The 6482-nt window shown below is 37.9% G+C and overlaps 1 non-coding gene across 1 annotated transcript; it reads right to left on the bottom strand.

The window, feature by feature from the left end:
• Positions 1-4746: 4746 nt before the first annotated feature.
• On the bottom strand, positions 4747-4853 carry LOC138841296 (U6 spliceosomal RNA). The gene has a single exon (XR_011376376.1). It is a non-coding gene; the product is annotated as a U6 spliceosomal RNA (small nuclear RNA).
• Positions 4854-6482: the final 1629 nt, after the last annotated feature.

The following is a 6482-nucleotide window of genomic DNA, read 5'->3' as shown; positions in this document are numbered from 1 at the left end:
ACTTTCCTGACAAAGCTGACTTCAAACTGCAATCCTCAGATCTCATCCTCCTGGGTAACTAGGATTAGAATCATGAGCTAAAAAGAAAACTTTCTTTATATTTAAGAGGAAAAAAAGAGTGGTCTTAGACATGCCAAGGTCCTAAGTAAAAATGTGAGCTCTTAATCTTTTAATTCAGTGTTTTTCTCCAGTGGAATTCATACCAGTACTTATTTTTAAAAATAGTTCTGTCACCGCTAAAAGATAAAAGCATGAGTCCCTAAAGTATAATCCTAATGCATTTCTGCTGAGTGATAGATGTCTATTGATCTCTGCATAGACAGGAAATCAGATTAGCCTGTGTAAAATTTCATCAGGGCTGTCAAAGCCTGTGATCTACAGCACTGATAGTCTATTGTGACAGTTGGTTGTGTAGTAATATCTGGAATTTTCTCTTACTCATTTGTCTGCCTAGCTGGATGTTGAGACCTGGCAGCAGGAACAGCCTGTGGTACTACATACATGGACCAAAAAATCTGCCCATAAATATGAAAAAACTGCCATGAAGTATCTGTTTTTGTTAGCCCAGGGGCAACCTATTTTTAAGTGGAATTTGATGAGATGTGTGAAACCGAAAAGTGCTAAGACTCACGTTTTTTCTTCCAAGCAATAGTGGATCAAAAACAAGAGAAAGAATATAATAGAGATTATGCCTTCACAGGTATGATTATCTGGAATTTACAGACTCTAGAGGTGGGAAGACACACTTTGGCACAAAAGTTGGTACTTATAAGTGGCCAAAGGTAAGTCATATTTCCCAAACAAGGTAAATAAGTATGTCTGTAGCAATTCTTGTCCTTTTTCCAATTTTAGAGCAATAAAGGTATGGTGTTTGGAAAGGACTAGCTAGGCTCTGGTGGCTCATGTTCATATTGTTCAAAATCCTAGCTACTCAACAGGTTGATATTTGAGGAATAAGATTTAAAGCTAGCCTAGGTAGACAAATCTGAGAGCCCCATCTCAACCAGCAAAAAACCAGAGTGGAGACATGGCTTGAATGGTAGAATGACAGCCATGAGCAAAATAGCTGAAAAAGACTCAAAGCTCTAAGTACAAACCTTAATACAGTCACATTTCTAGAATGTAACCACACACATATTTCTGACAGTTGCTTTGATACTCTACTTGTAGAGAGGAACAGTTGCAGTAGAGATTATGTAGCCCACAAAAGCTAAAAATTTAACTATCTGGCTCTTCATAGGAAATTGGCTAATACCCAGGGTTGTCCAGAGTAAATTAAAGAGCTGTTAATTTCTGAGTTCAGAAGGGCCAGTGGATCCAAGAGAAAGACTTGAACCATGGTGAAAGCTAGGAGCCCAGTTGACAGATCTGTTTAATATCTGGGCTGCAGCCTGCTTCAGACTGTTTACTTCTCTCTCCTATCAAGGGTCTTGGTTGAGAACAAAGAACTGAGCCAGTGATCACTGGTTGAGCAGATAGTCACTTGAGTTTTAGAAAGCTGAACAGCAGTTTTCTACTAATTCTGCTTTCTACCTGTAGTTGTGAGTTTTGTGTTTTGGTATCATCTCTGTACATTTCTCCCTTAATAATTTTGAACTTGTAGAAATGGAGACTGCTTTTAAGATTTTTTTTGAGTCACAAAGAACATACTTCACTGCTGAGTTGTTGCCTCCTTCCATCTTGTTGACCACATGACTTTTGTTTGTCTCTAGAACGTGACGTTTAAGATGGTCCTCTTTCATTCTGACAGCAGTAATAATGAATAGGGCTACAAATTCACTGTCACTGCCTATGGCCTGCCTGATGTTGCCGTGTCTTGTGGGTTAGACTTGCAACTCCTTGTTTCTCGACTAATGGGCCGCCTTGACTCTCAGTGCATGACACTCAAGTCTGTGCATCGTAAGTTCACAGTCTTGTCCCTTCCTTTTTCATTACAACTGTTTTGAAGAGCAAGGTAGGAACTCTCTCTCATAGATGGTCTCCACCTCACAAAAGAGCAAGGTATTAATAATGTTTCTTTTTTGTTTTCTTTAAACCAAATCAAAACAGTTTACCCACTGGACACCATTGGGAAGTTTCTTGACTCAGGCTTTGGCCCTATCACAAAATACGTTGTGGATGCCCTCTATGGAGGACAATTGGGAAATTGCTCTTTATAGCAGCATCATAGTCATTTTTAGAGATTTAAGTATATTCCAACTAGAAGGTAGAAATATAGTCATTTGATTGTTGTTTAAGTGAAATTTATGTGAACATAAATAGGTATGTGAATATATATATATTATCCTAAAATACATTAACCACCTTCTTATCATTTGTTCTAAGGGGTAGATTCATAGAATAAATCTTTTGGAGTATTTTATATCTATATAATTTTTAAAATATTTTTCTGATTGTAAAATCAAATATCATTCATCCTAAATGGTCACTTTCTGTTAGGATTTTAAAAAGAGGTAGCTAAGGAAGTACAGCAGTATGTACGTGGTGTTCAGGTAAGGGGTAGGTTTATTCATCATTCCGGCTGACACCAGGCCATCTTGGTCCTCAGCGTGGTGGGGAAAGGACTGGGAAAGAGAGCTTGAAGAGCTGGGAATAAGAGAGAAAATAGCTAGAAAAGAGAGCACCTGGGAAAGGTGGGAAAGAGAGAGCTAGGAAATAGAAGAGACCTGGGAAAGAGAAGAGAAGGAAAGAGCTGAGAAAGAGCTAGAAAAGAGCAGAGAAAGGGCATCTGGGCCTGGGCTAGGCCTTATCTAAGGTATGGGCGGAGAAAGTTGTGGCCACATCAAATTCAGATGTGACCTCAGCAGATGCAGATGTGACCTCTTCCATGTGTGCCAGTTGCCTAGATAACGCAAGTACTGGGTAGAAAATTTGCTGCATGCCTAGATAACGCAAGTACTGGGTAGAAAATTTGCTGCAAGGAGGGTGGAGTCTGCTTGCCATCCAGGAGCCGACTTTACACTTTCCAAAGCCTGTGTGTCTAATTTCCCTTAGGTTCTTTTTTTAAAAAAAATTTATTGTGAAAATACTGTACAGAGGGGTTACAATTACATTGGCAAGGCAATTAGTACATTTCTTATCAAGCATTGCTGCTACCTCCTTTGTTTCCTCTTCCCATCCCTCAACTGCCCCCCGCCCCCCGCCATCCTGCCAAAGTTGTAAAGTTCGTTTTTCAACATAACAATTTGTCCATCTCATTGTTGTAATGGGTCCACCTATATCACTATTTAAACAGTTTGTTTTTGCCCTTCCCCTCCACAAATTATACCAACATCAAATACAATGAAAGCAGGGATTATACCATGGGGGAGGGACATACAAAGCAACAAAGAAATGATCTTATAAATATGTTAGATACAATTGCAAGAAAGAAAAAACAACGTTTGACTACTTATCTTGGGGTTCATATCACCTAGCATCAACTTATCTGACCTTTTCTTCTTGTCTCAGACATAAACTAGTAGTTCAGATTTCAAACTGACAAATAAATGTAAGGAAGCCAACAAAAAAATTCAGTTCCTCTCATCTGATGATGCCTTTACAACAATGAGGAAAGAGTTCATCCTGCTAAGGAATTATGATAGGATATCAAAAAGAAAATTCATTCTTCTAGGTCTTCCATATTTTTTCAATGTAACCTAAATGATGTAAAACACAATATACTGCTCTGATACTTTTACGTTTTATCAGTTTTGCACATTTTCATATGGACTTCACCTCAGTCTACAACATTCCTTCATTATTCTGTCCCTGATATTTTTACACTACCACGACATAAGAACATTTTCATATGATTTTTATTATAAAAAAACTGTACAGAGGTGTCTCATTTATGAGAGCAAATAATGAGTACATTTCCTAACAAGCATTGTTCCCTCTTCCCACCATCCCTTCCCTCCCACCTCCACAAATACGCTCCCCTTCCCCCTTCCCCTGCCTAAATTGTAAAGTTCATTTTTCAGCAGAGTGTCTTGTGCATCTCATTGATACAATGGGTTAACCTGTATCCCTATTTAACCATTTTGTATTTCCCTTCTCCTCGTCAAATTAGAGAAACGTATACACAGGATGTAGGTGTACCAACTTCAAATACAATGAAAACAGGGGTTATAGCGTGCGGGAGGAACATATACAGAAACAAAAAAAATCATATTGCACATCATAAGTACATTAGAAACAATAACAAGAAAGAAAAAACATACTTGTGTCCCTGTCTTTGGGTTCATTTCCCTTAATATCATCTTATCTGCTCATATGCACATAGCTTTTGAATTATTCTGCTTATCCCAGACATATATTAGTTATTGAAAATAAGGGAAACCACGGGACCTATGTTTCTTTGGACTTGGCTTACTTCACTTAATAAAATTTTTCCAAGACTTTCCAATTCCTAACAAATTGGGTGATACCATTCTTTCTGATGGAGGCATAGAATTCTGTTGTGTATGTACACCCATATTTTCTTGATCCATTCATCTACTGAGGGGCATCAGGGTTGGCTCTATATCAGCTATTGTAAATAATGCTGCAGTAAACATAGCTGTGCTGGTAGTTTTAGTATGGTCTTGTTTGTGATCATTTGGGTAAATGCCCAAAAGTGGGATTGCTGGGTCATAGGAAAGCTTTATATGGAGTCTTTTGAAGAGCCTCCATACTGCTTTCCAAAGTGGTTGAACAAGTTTACATACCCACCAAGAATGCAGTAGAGTTCCCTGTGGCCACATACTCTCCAGCATCTGTTGTTGCAAAAATATGGAACATTTCACTAATTTGCATGTCAACCTTGCTCAGGGGCCATGCTAATCTTCTCTGTATTGTTCCAATTTTAGCGTATTTGCTGCCTAATTGAGCACAGAACATTTTTTATATATAAAGTGTAATTGATTTTCTTAAACTAGACAATTCAAAAAAAAAGTAAGTTCAAAAGAATTCTTGTGAAATTTTAGAACCATGTATTTCTTCTTCTTCTTCTTCTTCTTCTTCTTCTTCTTCTTCTTCTTCTTCTTCTTCTTCTTCTTCTTCTTCTTCTTCTTCTTCTTCTTCTTCTTCTTCTTCTTCTTTTTTAGCAATACAACAAACTGTTAAAACCATGTATTTCTTACATAAGCACACATTTAAGAATAAAGTCAAGATTGGCATGTCAAAAACAAAATAATTCCAGATATTTGTTGTTCAAGAGATGTATAAGAGGAGAAATTCATTTATTCTATACAAGGCACCTGTCATAATGAACACTGCAGCAAGTGTTAAGGTTTGTTAAGTTTTAAATGTATTTAATTTTGGGAATTTGCATATATATGCCAAAATTAGGACTGTTTGGCTGGTCATAAACTTTTCTATAAAGTATTTAAGGCTTATGGTAGCAGACATATGGTACTAATTATGTACCTTTCAGAGTTTATACAAACATTACCAATAAGAAATTGCAAAGTCTTTGAGTAAAGAAGCAGAGTGAAGAGTTAAGACTTTGTTAACCATATAGTTTCTTTAAATTTTTAGGGCTTCCTTACTTAACATGTTAGTGAGGAACAAATGATGATATAAGCCATATATAAATGATGAGATGAGCCATAAAAAGTAATCTTAGTGGTAATTTTAAAGACTACTCATAGCCTATAAAACTCTTTTTGAGGGGCTGGGAAGGTGGCTCAGTGGTAAAGCGCTTGCCTTGCATGCTTGAGGCCCTGGGTTCGATTCCTCAGCACCCATAAGCAAACAACAAGCCGGAAGTGGTGATGTGGCTCAAGTGGTAGAGCGCTAGCCTTGAGCTGAAGAGCTGAGGGGCAGCGCCCAGGCTCAGAGTTCAGGCCCACGACTGGACCCAAAATAAAAACCAAAACAAAATCCTCTTTTTGAACATCATAATCTTAGCCAGTTTTAAATGCACAGGAATATGAGAAAATAGTACACTGGTAATTGTTTGGTTTTTTATTTTATTAATCATTAATATTTAACTTTTGGTTTTCTTTATTTGTTGCATTGTTTCCCTTTTTGTAATATAATACAACTTTTTATAAGTCGTCATCAGGAGGTACTTTGAGAAGCTTACTGGGATGGCCAAAGATTTTTTATAGGTGCATGTGAGTTTACAAAGAAGAAAATTAAGAACAAAATATTTATTAAATAAATCATCAAGTACAGTCTGAATCAGGAGGGATGATAAATGTCCACACCCAAAATCTTAGCCCTCGTCGGAAGCGGCGGTATTACAGAGTTGAGACCACAAAAGTGAGAGACTGTTTTTGTGTTTTTTGTTTTTGTCAGTCGTGAGGCTTTAACTCTGGGCCGGAGTGCTGTCCCTGCACTCTTCAGCTCTAGGGTGGCACTCTAGACCTTGAGCCATGGCACCACTTCTGGTTTTCTAGTGGTTTATTAGAGATAAAGTCTCACGGACTTTCCTGCCCGGACTGGCTTTCAACTGTGATTCTCAGAACTCAGCCTCCTGCATAGCTAGGATTACAGTCGAGCCACCGGCACCCAGC

This window comes from Dipodomys merriami, unplaced genomic scaffold (assembly GCF_024711535.1).
Source record: "Dipodomys merriami isolate MVZ:Mamm:240054 unplaced genomic scaffold, mDipMer1.0.p SCAF_3131, whole genome shotgun sequence".
Lineage (NCBI taxonomy): Eukaryota > Metazoa > Chordata > Mammalia > Rodentia > Heteromyidae > Dipodomys > Dipodomys merriami.
This window is presented reverse-complemented; position numbering and strand designations above follow the sequence as displayed.